General features: G+C 38.3%; 1 non-coding gene across 1 annotated transcript; it reads right to left on the reverse strand.

Moving 5' to 3' along the window:
* Positions 1 to 17116: 17116 nt before the first annotated feature.
* Positions 17117 to 17220, reverse strand: LOC112704228 (small nucleolar RNA R71). Its single transcript, XR_003154864.1, has one exon. It is a non-coding gene; the product is annotated as a small nucleolar RNA R71 (small nucleolar RNA).
* Between the last annotated feature and the right edge of the window lie 200 nt (positions 17221 to 17420).

A 17420-nucleotide genomic window follows, 5' to 3' on the forward strand; every position in this document is an offset into this window, starting at 1 on the left:
GAACTCTCTTCGGAGTAATTCCCAATTTGTAACCACTTCATCTGGTTGAGTGTAGAATCATTCTTTTGCTCTTTCCTCAAGAGAGAAAGGGAAAGCAAATACCAAAAGAGCAATCTCATCCGAACCATGTCTCCTAGTGGTTGAACACACTACTTGAAAATTCTTAATATGCTTGATGGGATCTTGAGCGGGTAAGCCATGAAACTTGAGAAACAAATTGATCAAACCAGTTTTCAACTCAAAGTTAGCATCCAAGTCGGGATAGCAGACTTGGAGTGGTTGAAGAGTAATGTCAGGTTCACCCACTTCCTTAAGAGTAACTCTCCTTGGAGCGGCGATAAATTCAGTACCTGATTCAGAAAAAGTGACATCAATAGAGTCAACAGAAGAATAGACCGTTCCTTATTCAAATGATGCCTCAGGCTCAACCTCGAAAAAGGTTGGTAACTTGGCGGAGCCAGTTTACTACCCTCAAAGGCCAACCGACACCGAGCTTACCTAATATGTAATAAATTTCTTTCAATTTCAACATCAAATGGGGCCAAGCTCAGATCCAAAAATGAACACGTCATTCAATAGAGAAAACATAGAGTTCATGACAAAAAAAAAAAGAAATACTAAAGTAAAAGAACTACCAATTACTACTAACTACAAATCCTAAATAATAACCAAGAACAAAGTAACAATCAAAAAGTGACTATTCATATATGCACTGATGAGCGGATAATTTATATGCTTTTTGGCATTATTTTTAGTATGTTTTTAGTATGTTTTAGTTAGTTTTTATTATATTTTTATTAGTTTTTATTTAAAATTCACTTTTCTAGACTTTACTATGAGTTTGTGTGTTTTTCTGTGATTTCAGGTATTTTTTGGCTAAAATTGAGGGACCTGAGCAAAAATCTGATTCAGAGGCTGAAAAGGACTGCAGATGCTGTTGGATTCTGACCTCCCTGCACTCGAAGTGGATTTTCTGGAGCTACAAAAGCCCAATTGGCGCGTTCCCAATTGCGTTGGAAAGTAGACATCTTGGGCTTTTCCACAATATATAATAGTCCATACTTTGCCGAGATTTGATGGCCCAAACAGGCGTTCCAAGTCAAATCAAGACTGCCCGGCATTAAAAACCAGATCTGGCACAGATCTGGCACAAAAATGGGAGTTAAACACCCAAACTGGCACAAAAGCTGGCGTTTAACTCCAATAAAAGTCTCTACACATAGAAACTTCAATGCTTAGCCCAAACACACACCAAGTGGGCCCAGAAGTGGATTTTTATGTCATTTACTCATTTCTGTAAACCCTAAGCTACTAGTTCTCTATAAATAAGACCTTTTGCTATTGTATTTTCATCTTGGTTCTTCTGGTTCCCTCTCTGTGGCCGAAGCCAATGATCACCATTATCACTTATGTATTTTCAATGGTGGAGTTTCTACACACCATAGATTAAGGTGTGGAGCTCTGTTGTACCTCGAGTATTAATGCAATTACTATTGTTCTTCTATTCAATTCAGCTTATTCTTGTTCTAAGATATTCATTCGCACCCAAGAACATGATGAATGTGATGATTATGTGACGCTCATTATCATTCTCACTTATAAAGGCGTGCCTGACAACCACTTCCGTTCTACAAGCAAACAAGGCTTGAATGTTTATCTCTTGGATTTCTTAATCGGAATCTTCGTGGTATAAGCTAGAATTGGTAGCGGCATTCAAGAGAATCCGGAAGGTCTAAACCTTGCCTGTGGTATTCTGAGTAGGATTCAAGGATTGAATGACTGTGACGAGCTTCAAACTCCTGAAGGCTGGGTGTTAGTGACAGACGCAAAAGAATCATTGGACGGGACTGTAGCCATTGACAACGGTGATGCCCAACATACAGCTTGCCATGGAAAGGAGTAAAAAGGATTGGATGAAGACAGTAGAAAAGCAGAGAGACGGAAGGGACAAAGCATCTCCATACACTTATCTGAAATTCTCACCAAAGAATTACATAAGTATATCTATCTTTATTTTATGCTTTATTCATAAGTCATTCATAACCATTTGAATCTGCCTGACTGAGATTTACAAGATGACCATAGCTTGCTTCATACCAACAATCTCCGTGGGATCGACCCTTACTCGCGTAAGGTTTATTACTTGGACGACCCAGTGCAATTGCTGGTTAGTTGTGCGAAGTTGTGATAAAGAGTTGAGATTGCAATTGTGTGTACCATGTTGATGGCACCATTGATGATCACAATTTCGTGCACCATGCACATATTCACACCAACCAACAATATGGCACACATATGCAAGTCCCCGGTAACAGAGCTAAAAACTTGACAGAGGATAAATGTCGGCTTAGAAAATTCTAAGATTTTCAAAGTCGAACGTCACAAGTATAGTCCAAACCGACAAGTGTTCCCCGATCAAAGTTTAGAAAAGTGTCACGATAATTAAATCAATTATCGGGAGTAGAATCCCGGGTTGTTTTTCCTAGAACTTGCAAATGAATGCACATCATTGGTTAGGAAATTTTGGGGGTTTTGAATTGCTTGCGGAAAAAGTGAAATGACAAGAATCTAGTAGCAATGAACATTGAACAATTAAATTGAAACAACTAGAATTATCAATCAAGTAATTGACTAACTAACAAGCATGCAATAAAATGATAGCAATAAAAAGGGCATATAACTAATGAATGTGAAATTAAGCTAAAAGAGAAAAGAAATTAAAGTCAACAAAAAGGAATGACAATCAGTCAATCTAAAAAGCTTTAGCTAGGAGTGAGTATTAGAATTTCTACCCTCATTATCATCCTCAATTGTGATAGTAATTGTCTAGTACTCTCACTTAGTCATCCTCTAACAAATGAAAGAAAGTCAAGTGAGCACAATTGACTCTAGTTCACAATTCCTAATCAAATCCTAGTGAAAGATTAGTTTTAGTGGAGTTCAAGTCAACTAGCAACCCTTAATTACCAATCAACACTAGATTTTGACAATTCAAGAGTCTCCAATTATTCAACCCCAAAGCCAAGAATAGAAATCTACTCCATAATCATAAGTTGCATCTTCACAAACACTTGGTAAGCACTAATATAAGACATCTTAAAATTGAGAAATTAACCTAAATCAATTATACCATCTATCAATTATCAATAATAATAAACCAAACAACACATATCAAACACAAAAACCTTAATGCATTAATTAAAAATCAAATCCAACAAGAACTAAAATCACAAGTAAGATACCTTGAATTACAAAACTACTAAGCAAAATTAAACTAGAGAAATTACAATTATGGTAGTAAAATTGAATTTAAACAAGATCTAATCTATGGATTGAAACAAAAATTGAGCAAGGAATAATAAAACCTAGAGAGAAGCAAGAATTTCTCTCTCTAGAAGTGAAGACTATGTAATTTTCTATATAATGGTATGTTGTGTCTTGGCCTCCTTCACCCCTATCCTATTTTTTCCAATTGGGCTTGAGACTGGGCCAGAAGAGCTTCAGAAATCGCCCCCCATGGTGCACGAAATTGCAATCACACTTGCAATTCTGCACAACTAACCAGCAAGTGCACTGGGTCGTCCAAATAATACCTTACGTGAGTAAGGGTCGATCCTACAGAGATTGTCGGCCTGAAGCAAGCTATGGTTACCTTGTAACTCTTAGTCAGGAGAGTATCAATGAAAAGGGTTTTGTTTTCAATAAAATAAAAGAGCATGAAAGAAAAGGTACTTGTGATTCAATAATGGAGAACAGGTTGGAGTTTTGGAGATGCTCTGTCATCTGAATCTCTGCTTTCCTACTGTTTCCTTCTTCACGCACGCAAGGCTCCTTCCATGGCAAGCTGTGTGTAGGGTGTCACTGTTGTCAATGGCTACTTCCCATCCTCTCAGTGAAAATGGTCCATGTGCACTATCACCGCCCGGCTAATCATATGTCAGTTCTCGATCATGTTGGAATAGAATCATGTGATCCTTTTGCGTCTGTCACTACGCCCAACACTCGCGAGTTTGAAGCTCGTCACAATCATCCCTTTCCAGATCCTACTCCGAATACCACAGACAAGGTTTAGACTTTCCGGATCCCAGGAATGGCCACCAATAATCCTAGCTTATACCACGAAGACTCCGATCTTTTGGAATGGAGGCTAAGAGATACACATTCAATCTAAGATAGAACGGAGGTGGTTGTCAGGCACGTGTTGATAAGTTGAGAAAGGTGGTGAGTGTCTGATGAGCAGATAATTTATACGCTTTTTGGCATTGTTTTTAGGTAGTTTTTAGTATGATCTAGTTACTTTTAGGGATGTTTTCATTAGTTTTTATGCTAAATTCACATTTTTGGACTTTACTATGAGTTTGTGTATTTTTCTGTGATTTCAGGTATTTTCAGGCTGAAATTTAGGGACCTGAGCAAAACTCTGATAGGAGGCTGACAAAGGACTGCTGATGCTATTGTAATCTGACCTCCCTGCACTCGAAATGAATTTTCTGGAGCTACAGAACTCCAAATGGCGTGCTCTCAACGGCGTTGAAAAGTAGACATCCAGAGCTTTCCAGAAATATATAATAATCCATACTTTATTTGTAATTAAACGACATAAATGGGCGCTCAACGCGAGTTCCATGTTGTTGTCTAGAGTCAAACGCCAGAAACACGTCACGAACCGGAGTTGAACGCCCAAAACACGTTACAACTCGGTGTTCAACTCCAAAAGAAGCCTCAGCTCGTGGAAAGATCAAGCTCAGCCCAAACATACATCAAGTGGGCCCTAGAAGTGGATTTATGCATCAATTATTTACTCCTGTAAACCCTAGTAGCTAGTCTAGTATAAATAGGATTGTTTACTATTGTATTAGATATCTTGGGACGTTTAGTTCTCAGATCATGGGGGCTGGCCATTCGGCCATGCCTGGACCTTTCACTTATGTATTCTCAACGGTGGAGTTTCTACACACCATAGATTAAGGGTGTGGAGCTCTGCTGTACCTCAAGTTTCAATGCAATTACTATTATTTTCTATCCAATTCGATTTATTCCTGTTCTAAGATATTCGTTGCACTTCAACTTGATGAATGTGATGATCCGTGACACTCATCATCATTCTCACCTATGAACGCGCGTGATTGACAACCACTTCCGTTCTACCTTAGACCGGGCGCATATCTCTTGGATTCCTTAATCAGAATCTTCGTGGTATAAGCTAGAATTGATGGCGGCATTCATGGGAATCCGGAAAGTCTAACCTTGTCTGTGGTATTCTGAGTAGGATTCCGGGATTGAATGACTGTGACGAGCTTCAAACTCCTGAAGACTGGGCGTTAGTGACAGACCCAAAAGAATCACTGGATTCTACTCCAACCTGATTGAGAACCGACAGATGATTAGCCGTGCTGTGACAGAGCATTTGGACCTTTTTCACTGAGAGGATGGGATGTAGCCATTGACAACGGTGATGCCCTACATACAGCTTGCCATGGAAAGGAGTAAGAAGGATTGGATGAATGTAATAAGAAAGTAGAGATTCGGAAGGAACACAACACCTCCATGCACCTATCTGAAATTCCCACCATTGGATTACATGAGTAACTTTATCTTTATTTCCTGTTTATTTTATTTATCTTTTGAATATCTAATCCAATCACATTTGAATCTGCCTGACTGGGATTTACAAGATGACCATAGCTTGCTTCATACCAACAATCTCTGTGGGATCGACCCTTACTCACGTAAGGTTTATTACTTGGACGACCCAGTTCACTTGCTGGTTAGTTGAGCGAAGTTGTGAAAAGAAAGCGCTGAGTTAATAGATGCACATACCAAAGAGCCATTATTGATGATCACAATTTCGTCCACGAAGTTTTTGGCGCCGTTGCCGGGGATTGTTCGAGTATGGACAACTAACGGTTCATCTTGTTGCTCAGATTAGGTAATTTTCTTTTTATTTTCCTTTCAAAAAAAAAAGTTTTCAAAAATCTTTCGAAAATTTTTTCTTTATTTTCGTTTATCAAAAATATAATTTTCGAAAAAAATAATAAAAATACAAAAAAATCATAAAATCATAAAAACCAAAAATATTTTGTGTTTCTTGTTTGAGTCTTGAGTCAATTTTTAAGTTTGGTGTCAATTGCATGCTTTAAAAATTTTTCTTGCATTTTTCAAAAATTCATGCATTCATGGTGTTCTTCATGATCTTCAAGTTGTTCTTGACAAGTCTTCGTGTTTGATCTTGATGTTTTCTTGTTTTGTGTTGTATGTTGTTTTTCATATGCATTTTTGCATTCATAGTGTCCATGCATTAAAGAATTCTAAGTTTGGTGTCTTGCATGTTTTCTTTGCATCAAAAATTTTTCAAAAACATGTTCTTGATGTTCATCATGATCTTCAAAGTGTTCTTGGTGTTCATCTTAACATTCATAGTGTTCTTGCATGCATAATTGGTTTTGATACAAAATTTTCATGTTTGGGTCATGTTTGTGTTTTTCTCTCTCCTCATAAAAAATTCAAAAATTAAAATAATATATTTTCCTTATTTCTCTCCAAATTTTCAAAATTTTGGGTTGACTTAGTCAAAAATTTTTAAAAATTAGTGTTTCTTACAAGTCAAGTCAAATTTTCAATTTTAAAATTCTTATCTTTTCAAAACTTTTTCAAAAAACAAATCTTTTTCCTTTTTTATTTAATTTCGAAAATTTTAAAATTATTTTCAAAATCTTTTTCTTAATTTTATTTCAAATTTTCGAAATTTCACTAACAATTAATATGATTGATTCAAAAATTTGAAGTTTGTTCCTTTCTTGTTAAGAAAGGTTCAATCTTTAAATTCTAGAATCTTATCTTTTAGTTTCTTGTTAGTTCAATAATTAATTTTAATTTTAAAAATAAAATCTTTTTCAACCATATCTTTTTATCATATCTTTTTATCTTATCTTTATATCAAATCTTTTTCAAAATTTTATCTTTTTCAAAAATTTGATTTCAAAATATCTTATCTAATTTCTTATCTTCTTATCTTTTCAAATTTGATTTTAATATCTTTTTTCAACTAACTATTTGACTTTTTGTTTGTTTCTTATCTTTTCCAAAACCACCTAACTACTTTTCCCTCTCTAATTTTCGAAAATACCTCATCCATTTTTCAAAATTCTTTTTAAATTAACTAATTGTTTTAAATTTTAATTTTAATTATATCTTATCTTTAATTTTCAAAAATCATTAACTACTTTTTCAAAATTATTTTCGAATTCTCCCTCTCTTCTCTTATTCTATTTATTTATTTATTTACTAACACTTCTCTTCGCCTCTCTTCATCTCCAATCACTGCCTCTATCCTCACCCTTGTGATTGGATTCCCCACTTTTATTCCTTTCTTCTTCTACTAATAATAAGGATCCTCTTTGTCCAGATATAGAGGATTCTTCTTCCTTTTCTTTTTCTCTTCTCTTTCATATGAGCAGGAACAAGGAAAAAGACATTCTTGTTGAAGCTGATCCTGAACCTGAAAGGACTCTGAATAGGAAACTAAGAGAAGCTAAATTACAACAATCCAGAGGCAACCTTTCTGAAATTTTCGAACAAGAGAATGAGATGGCAGCCGAACCCAACAACAATAATGCAAGGAGAATTCTAGGTGATTTCACTAAACCAACGTCCAAATTTGATGGAAGAAGCATCTCCATACCGGCCATTGGAGCAAACAATTTTGAGCTGAAACCTCAATTAGTTGCTCTAATGCAACAGAACTGCAAGTCTCATGGACTTCCATCTGAAGATCCTTACCAGTTTTTAACTGAGTTCTTGTAGATTTGTGAGACTGTAAAGACGAATGGAGTAGATCCTGAAGTCTACAGGCTCATGCTTTTCCCTTTTGCTGTAAGAGACAGAGCTAGAACATGGTTGGACTCACAACCTAAAGATAGCCTGGACTCCTGGGATAAGCTGGTCACGGCCTTCTTAGATAAATTCTTTCCTCCTCAAAAGTTGAGCAAGCTTAGAGTGGATGTTCAGACCTTCAAGCAAAAAGATGGTGAATCCCTCTATGAAGTTTGGGAAAGATATAAGCAGATGACCAAAAAGTGTCCTTTTGACATGTTTTCAGAATGGACCATATTAGATATATTCTATTATGGTCTATCTGAGTTTTCCAAAATGTCATTGGACTATTCTGCAGGTGGATCCATTCACATAAAGAAAACGCCTACAGAAGCTCAAGAACTTATTGACATGGTTGCAAATAACCAATTCATGTACACTTCTGAGAGGAATTCCGTGAATAATGGGACGCCTCAGAGGAAGGGAGTTCTTGAAATTGATGCTCTGAATGCCATATTGGCTCAGAATAAAGTGTTGACTCAGCAAGTCAACATGATCTCTTAAAGTCTGAATGGATGGCAAAATGCATCCAACAGTACTAAAGAGGCAGCTTCTGAAGAAGCTTATGATCCTGAGAACCCTGCAATGGCAGAGGTAAATTACATGGGTGAATCTTATGGAAACACCTATAATTCATCATGGAGAAATCATCCAAATTTCTCATGGAAGGATCAACAAAAGCCTCAACAAGGCTTTAATAATGGTGGAAGAAACAGGCTAAGCAATAACAAGCCTTTTCCATCATCTTCTCAGCAACAGGCAGAGAATTCTGAGCAGAGCCCCTCTAATTTAACAAATTTAGTCTTTGATCTGTCTAAGGCCACCTTAAGTTTCATGAGTGAAACAAGGTCCTCCATCAGAAATTTGGAGGCACAAGTGGGCCAACTGAGTAAGAAAGTCACTGAAACTCCTCCCAGTACTCTCCCAAGCAATACAGAAGAAAATCCAAGAGGAGAGTGCAAGGCCATTGATGTAATCAATATGGCCGAATGCACAAGGGAGGAGAAGGAAGAAAATTCTAGTGAGGAAAACCTCCTGGGACGTCTCTCAAACAAGAAGGAGTTCCCTATTGAGGACCTAAAGGAATCTGAGGCTCATATAGAGACCATAGAGATTCCATTAAATCTCCTTCTGCCATTCATGAGCTCTGAAGATTATTCTTCCTCTGAAGAGGATGAAGATGTAACTGGAGAGCAAGTTGCTCAATATCTAGGAGCCATCATGAAGCTGAATGCCAAGTTATTTGGTAATAAGACTTGGAAAGGTGAACCTCCCTTGCTCATTAGTGAACTTGATACATGGGTTCAGCAAACTCTACCTCAAAAGAAACAAGATCCTGGGAAATTCTTAATACCATGTACCATAGGCACCATGACCTTTGAAAAAGCTCTGTGTGACCTAGGGTCAGGCATAAATCTTATGCCACTCTCTGTAATGGAGAAGCTGAGGATCATTGAGGTACAGCCTATTTTATTCTCATTACAATTGGCAGACAAGTCAGTAAGACAAGCTTATGGATTAGTAGAGGACGTGTTAGTAAAGGTTGAAGGCCTTTACATCCCTGCTGATTTCATAATCTTAGACACTAGGAAGGAAGAAGATGAATGCATCATCCTTGGAAGACCTTTCCTAGCCACAGCAGAAGCTGTGATAGATGTTAACAGAGGAGAATTAGTCCTTCAATTGAATAGGGACTACCTTGTGTTTAAGGCACATGGCTATCCTTCTGTAACAAGGGAGAGTAAGCATGCAGAGCTTCTCTCAATACAGAGTCAAACAGAGCTCCCACAATCAAACTCTAAGTTTGGTGTTGGGAGGCCACAACCAAACTCTAAGTTTGGTGTTGAACCCCCATATCCAAACTCTAAGTTTGGTGTTGGGAGTCTACAACATTGACCTGACCACCTTTGTGGCTCCAAGAGAGCCCACTGTCAAGCTATTGACATTAAAGAAGCGCTTGTTGGGAGGCAACCCAATTTTTATTTATCTAATTTTATTTTTATTTAATTGTTATTTTGTGTTTTAGTAGGTTCATGATCATGTGGAGTCACGAAAAAATTATTAAAATTAAAAATAGAATCAAAAACAGCAGAAGAAAAATCAGACCCTGGAGGAAGGACTTACTGGCGTTTAAATGCCAGTAAGGTGCATCTTGCTGGCGTTCAACGCCAGAACAGAGCATGGATCTGGCGCTGAACGCCAGAAACAAGCAACATCCTGGTGTTTGGACGCCTGGAATATGCCCTGAGGAAAGCTGGTGCTGAACGCCAGTAACAAGCATGGAACTGGCGTTCAACGCCAGAAACATGCTGCACATGGGCATTGAACGCCCAGAACGTGCATCACTTCGGCGTTTAAACGCCATAATAGTATGCTAAGGCATTTAAAAAAGCCTAATTGGTGCAGGGATGTAAATCCTTGGCACCTCAGGATCTGTGGACCCCACAGGATCCCCACCTAACATATTCCCACCTTACTTCATAATTAATCCTATAACACACTTTCCCAAAAACCCTTCACCAATCACCTCAACCTCTCTTCCCAATTACCCCCCTTCAACACTCACATCCATCCACTCTTCCCCATAAACCCCACCTACCTTCAAAATTCAAAAATCTTTCCCACCCAAACCCACCCTAAATTGCCAAAACTACCCTCTCCCCCCTCCCTATATATACCCCTCTATTCTACTTCATTTTCACACAACACAACCCCCTCTTCTATACCTTGGCCGAAACCTACACCTCCCCTTCTCCTCCATATTTTCTTCTTCTTCTTCTTTTCTTCTTTCTTCTCTTACTCGAGGGCGAGCAATATTTTAAGTTTGGTGTGGTAAGAGCATAAGCTTTTTGTTTTTCTATAACCATTGATGGCACCCAAGGCCGGAGAATCCTCTAGAAAAGGAAAAGGGAAGACAAAAGCTTCCACCTCCGAGTCATGAGAGATGGAAAGATTCATCTCCAAAGCCCATCAAGACCACTTTTATGATGTTGTGGCCAAGAAGAAGGAGATCCCTGAGGTCCCTTTCAAGCTCAAGAAAAATGAGTATCCGGAGATCCGACATGAAATCCGAAGAAGAGGTTGGAAAGTCATAACCAATCCTATTGACGCCAGGGTATTTTGGCCAGTTTCACTGACCTTTCTTTACTATTTTTAAGGTAGTTTCATGCATTTTCTTAAGAAATAAGCTAGTTTTGGGTAGATATTCACTTACATCTTGTTTTAACTATACATTGTGCATTTTACATGATTTCATGAGAATTTTGCATGAATTATATGACAAATTGGATGATGCATGTCTCATGACTTGGATTAGAACTTTGATGCACTTTGCTACTTGATTTCAGTACAAAGGAAGCAAAGAAGAACCACGTTAGCATTCACGTTAGTTCAACTAACGTGACCTCTAACGTGGAATGGGAGCTAGTTTGCAAAGTTAGTGAGAAAGGTAATCGCCAATAACGCCATCGAAGCCATCACAGCCCACGTTAAGAGTCACGTTAACAAAGTTAACGTGAATTCTAACGTGAAAGAATACAACAAGGCCAACGTTAGTGACACTCTCCTTTGTCACTAACGTTGGACCAAGCTCATAATTGGCCACGTTAGTTGCCACGTTAACTTAGTTAACATAGACTCTAACGTTGGAAAGCAAAAAAGAAGCCAACGTTAGTGATATTCACCTTTGTCACTAACGTTGGCCAAGCCTCCATGAGCCACGTTAACTCCCATGTTAACTTAGGTAACGTGGAAGCTAACGTAGAGAGAGCAATTGATCGCCAACGTTAGTGACACTTACCTTTGTCACTAACGTTGGGTTGAACCACCAAGAGCCACATGAGCAACGTTAACTCCCACGTTAACTTAGTTAACGTGGATAAAGAGATAATGAGCTAATGTTAGTGACACTCACCTTTATCACTAACGTTGGAGATGGCTAGCATTACTACGTTAGAAGCCACGTTAACCTAGTTAACGTGGACTCTAACGTAGGAAGTAGGGGCACATTGGAACGTTAGTGACAAAGGTAAGTGTCACTAACGTTCTCGAAGGATTGGCATTACTACATTAGAAGGCACGTTAACCTAGTTAACGTGGACTCTAACGTAAGGAGAAGTGGTGACTCATCACGTTATTGGGAAAGGTAAGTCCCAACAACGTATCCGAAGGGCCAAGAGGCAACGTTAGTGGTCATGTTAGTGCCACTAACGTTGAAGTCAACGTGATCATATTTGGGTTAGGAACGATAGTGAAAAAGGTGATTGTCACTAACGTTCTCGAACCCACGCCTTCACTTAACGTTGACACCACTAACGTCCTAAGCCAAAGCCCCTGCCTACTTCACATTTTCTCTCTACAAGTAAAGCTAAGCCCAATAAAGAGGATAACAGTTTCAAACTCAAGATCCAGAGGCCCATACCCAAGACTTGAAGAGCCAACTAGAAGATTAGAAGAGTAGTATATATAGGAGTAACTTTGAATTAAAAGGGGGTTGGAAACTTTAGGAGTCAGGGGGCATAGAACTACTCTCTGTATTTTTACTTTCTCTGCAACTTCTAGTTTTACTTTCATGATGTATTCTCCATCTTTGTTTTCATTTTTCAGAGCTATGAACAACTAAACCCCTTTCATTGGGTTAGGGAGCTCTGCTGCAATTTGATGGATCAATATTAGTTTTCATTCTTCTTCTTCTATCTTTTCTCTTGATTTTCACTAGAAAGCTTTCAATCTTCATCCAATTAGGTAGTTATCTTGGAAAAGAAACTATTCATACTTGGATCTCTTCGGAACCTTGGAAAAGGAATGAAGAGATCATGCTAGAAATGCTTTCTCATGCTGGATCAAATTGGGTTTGGATGTATATGTGACTATAATCCTACCAATACTTGATTTGAGAATGCATGTGGTATAATCAGTGCCCATACTTCATCTCTTCTCAGGAGGAATTGACCAAGGAATTGGCTATTGATCAAGATTTGAGAGATTGGATTACCAAGGAATTAGGATTCAATCATTTAAGATTGCCAAGGAGATCAATGATTGCATTGATTGAGGAAGAGATGAAAATGAATTTGATCCGGAGAATGCAACATCTCCTAAGCCCAATGAACTCCCATTTCTGATCTTACCCATTCTCTTTAATTTCTGCCATTTACTTTTATGAGCATTTCCCCCATCCCCATTTAAGATTCTGCAATTTACTTTCTGCCATTTACATTCAGCTCTTTATTTCTAGCATTTACTCTTTCTGCTATTTACTTTTTCCGCTATTTAATTTTTTGCAAATCTCAAATCAAATTCTGGTTCACTGATGAGCGGATAATTTGTATACTTTTTGGCATTGTTTTTAGTATGTTTTTGGTATGATCTAGTTAGTTTTTAGTATATTTTTATTAGTTTTTAGTTAAAATTCACTTTTCTGGACTTCACTATGAGTTTGTGTGTTTTTCTGTGATTTCAGGTATTTTCTGGCTGAAATTGAGGGACCTGAGCAAAAATCTGATTCAGAGACCAAAAAGGACTGCAGATGCTGTTAGATTCTGACCTCCCTGCACTCGAAGTGGATTTTCTGGAGCTACAGAAGCCCAATTGGCGCGCTCTCAACGGCGTTGGAAAGTAGACATCCTGGGCTTTCCAGCAATATATGATAGTCCATACTTTGCCCAAGATTTGATGGCCCAAACCGGCGTTCAAAGTCACCTCAAGAAATCCCAGCGTTAAACGCTGGAACTGGCACCCAAATGGGAGTTAAACGCCCAAACTGGCACCAAAGCTGGCGTTTAACTCCAAGAAGAGTCTCTACACGAAATTTGCTTCATTGCTCAGCCCAAGCACACACCAAGTGGGCCCGGAAGAGGATTTTTATGTCATTTACTCATTTCTGTACACCTTAGGCTACTAGTTTCTTATAAGTAAGACCTTTTGCTATTGTATTAGAAATCTTTGGATCTTTATATCTTTTGATCACTTTAGATCTCTAGATCATCTTTGGACATTGTGTTCTTAGATCATTGGGAGGCTGGCCATTCGGCCATGCCTAGACCTTATGCTTATGTATTTTCAACGGTGGAGCTTCTACACACCATAGATTAAGGTGTGGAGCTCTGCTGTACCTCGAGTATTAATGCAATTACTATTGTTCTTCCATTCAATTCCGCTTGTTCTTGTTCCAAGATATCACTTGTTCTTCAACTTGATGAAGGTGATGATTGACGCCCATCACCATTCTCACCCATGAACAAAGTGACTGACAACCACTCTTGTTCTACAAGCATTTAAGGCTTAGTGAATATCTCTTGGATTCCTGATTGCACGATGCATGGTTGATCGCCTGACAACCGAGTGCTCGCCTGAAAAACAAGCCAGCCATTCCGTGAGGTCAGAGTCTTCGTGGTATAGGCAAGAACTGATGGCAGCATTCAAGAGAATCCGGAAGGTCTAACCTTGTCTGTGGTATTCTGAGTAGGATTCAATGACTGAATGATTGTGACGTGCTTCAAACCTGTAACCTACTGGGCGTTAGTGACAGACGCAAAAGAATCACTGGATTCTATTCCGGTAGGGGAGGGAACCACACCGGTGATTGGCAGCACTGTGACAGAGTGTGTGCATTAGCTTTCACTGCGAGGATGGGAGGTAGCTGCTGACAACAGTGAAACCCTACACGAGCTTGCCATGGAAGGGAGTAGGAAGGATTGGGTGAAGGCAGTAGAAAAGCAGAGAGACGGAAGGGAAGGCATCTTCATGCGCTTATCTGAAGTTCTCACCAATGAATTACATAAGTATCTCTATCTTTACCTTTGTGTTATTTTCGTTCATCATCATTATCATTTGAGTTTGCCTGACTAAGATTTACAAGATGACCATAGCTTGCTTCAATACTAACAATCTCCGTGGGATCGACCCTTACTCACGTAAGGTTTATTACTTGGACGACCCAGTGCACTTGCTGGTTAGTTGTGCGAAGTTGTGTAATGCCATGGTATTGAGCTACCACGTTTTTGGAGCCATTACCGGGGATTATGAGAGTTGTGAAAAAGTATAGTTCACAATTTCGCGCACCAAGTTTTTGGCGCCGTTGCCGGGGATTGTTTAGGCTGGACAACTGACGGTTCATCTTGTTGCTTAGATTAGGTATTTATTTATTTTCGAAATTCTTGAAGATGAATTCTAGAGTTTCATGATGATTTGTTGAAATCTGGCTGGCTGAGAAGCCATGTCTAATTTCATTGGACCGAGGTTTCAACTTATCACCACAAGAGCTTGTTGATTTTTCATCAATCATGCTTTTGGAGCAGTGATTTGCTAAGGCTTGGCTGGCCTTTGGCCTTGTCTAGTGTTTTGGACCGAAGCTTTCTTTGAAAGCTTGGCTGGCTGTGAAGCCATGTCTAATTCCTGGACCGGAGTCTTAGACTAGCATTGCACTGATTCCTGGAATCCTCATTAAGAATTTTGATATTTTTCTCCACTTAATTTTCGAAAAACACAAAAAAAAATTTCACAAAATTTTAAAATCCAAAAATATTTCTTGTTTGAGTCTAGTGTCTCATCATAAATTTGGTGTCAAATGCATTCATTCATGTGTCTTAGTGATCTTCAAGATGTTCTTGATGATTTACTTGCTCTGATCTTTGAATTCAATTTGACTTGATTGTTTTGTGTGTCTCATATGCATTTTCATTTTGTTAGTGTCAGTAGTATACAAACTGCTAAGTTTGGTGTCTTGCATGCATTGTTATTTGATTCTTGTTGCATTTTGGTTTGTCCTTATTATTAAAAATCCAAAAATATTTTTAATTTGTGTCTTTTCAAGTCAATAATACAGAGAATTGAAGATTCAGAACATACAGCAGAGGAATTGCACAGAAAAAGCTGGGCGTTCAAAACGCCCAGTGAAGAAGGACAGACTGGCGTTTAAACGCCAGCCAGGGTACCTGGTTGGGCGTTTAACGCCCAAAAGGGTAGCATTTTGGGCGTTAAACGCCAGAATGTATACCATTCTGGGCGTTTAACGCCAGGATGGCTAAGGGAGGAAGATTTTATTTTCAAATCAGATTTTTTTCTAAGTTTTCAAAATCTTTTCAAAATCAAATCTTTTTCAAATCAATTTTCAATCAAATCTTTTTCAAAATTAACTCCTTTCCTTTTTCAAAGATACTTACTATCAATTAATGATTTGATTCAACATTTCAAGTATGTTGCCTTTTCTGTTGAGAAAGGTTTAATGATTGAATCATATCTTTTCTTGTTAGTCAAGTTTTTAATTTTCAAATCAAATCTTTTTAAAATGTTTTTCAAATCATATCTTCTCAATCACATTTTTTTTAAAAATCAATCATATCTTCTTAACCAAATCTTTTTCAAAATAGTTTTCAATCAAATCTTTTTGATTTCTAATTTCAAAATCTTTTTCAAAAATCACTTGATTTCTTTTCCATTTTCATTTTCGAAAACTAAGTAATGTTTTTCAAAAATGTTTTCAAAATTTTTCACTTAATTTTCGAAAATTACTTCCCTCCTTCTCACATCCTTCTATTTATGGACTAACACTATCCCTTAAGGCAAAATTCGAACTCTATCTTCTTTGTTAAGTTCGAATTTTCCACTTCTGTCTTCTACTCTTCTTTTCCTCTGACACCTAAAGGAATCTCTATACTGTGACATAGAGGATTCCACATTTTCTTGCTCTCTTCTCTATCTTATGAGCAGGAGCAAGGACAAAGGCATTCTTGTTGAGGCTGATCCTGAACCTGAAAGGACCGTGAAGAGAAAGCTAAGAGAAGCCAAAGCACAACTCTCTTTAGAGCACCTGACCGAATTCTTCAAGGAAGAAGAACACATGGCAGCCGAAAACAACAACAATGCCAACAATGCAAGGAAGGTGCTGGGTGACTTTACTGCACCTACTCCCGACTTCTATGGGAGAAGCATCTCTATCCCTGCCATTGGAGCAAACAACTTTGAGCTTAAGCCTCAATTAGTTTCTCTAATGCAACAGAATTGCAAGTTCCATGGACTTCCATTGGAAGATCCTCATCAGTTCTTAGCTGAATTCTTGCAAATCTGTAACACAGTCAAGACTAATGGGGTAGACCCTGAGGTCTATAGACTGATGCTATTCCCTTTTGCTGTAAGAGACAGAGCTAGAATATGGTTGGACTCTCAACCTAAAGAAAGCCTGGACTCTTGGGAAAAGCTAGTCAATGCCTTCTTGGCAAAGTTCTTTCCACCTCAAAAATGGAGTAAGCTTAGAGTGGAAGTCCAAACCTTCAGACAGAAGGATGGAGAATCCCTCTATGAAGCTTGGGAAAGATACAAACAATTGATCAGAAAGTGTCCATCTGACATGCTTTCTGAATGGAGCATCATAGGTATTTTCTATGATGGTCTCTCTGAACTGTCCAAGATGTCTTTGGATAGCTCTGCTGGAGGATCTCTTCATCTGAAGAAGACGCCTACAGAGGCTCAAGAACTAATTGAAATGGTTGCAAATAACCAATTCATGTACACTTCTGAAAGGAATCCTGTGAACAATGGGACTAGTCAGA

Source organism: Arachis hypogaea, chromosome 7 (assembly GCF_003086295.3).
Source record: "Arachis hypogaea cultivar Tifrunner chromosome 7, arahy.Tifrunner.gnm2.J5K5, whole genome shotgun sequence".
NCBI classification, from domain to species: Eukaryota; Viridiplantae; Streptophyta; class Magnoliopsida; order Fabales; family Fabaceae; genus Arachis; species Arachis hypogaea.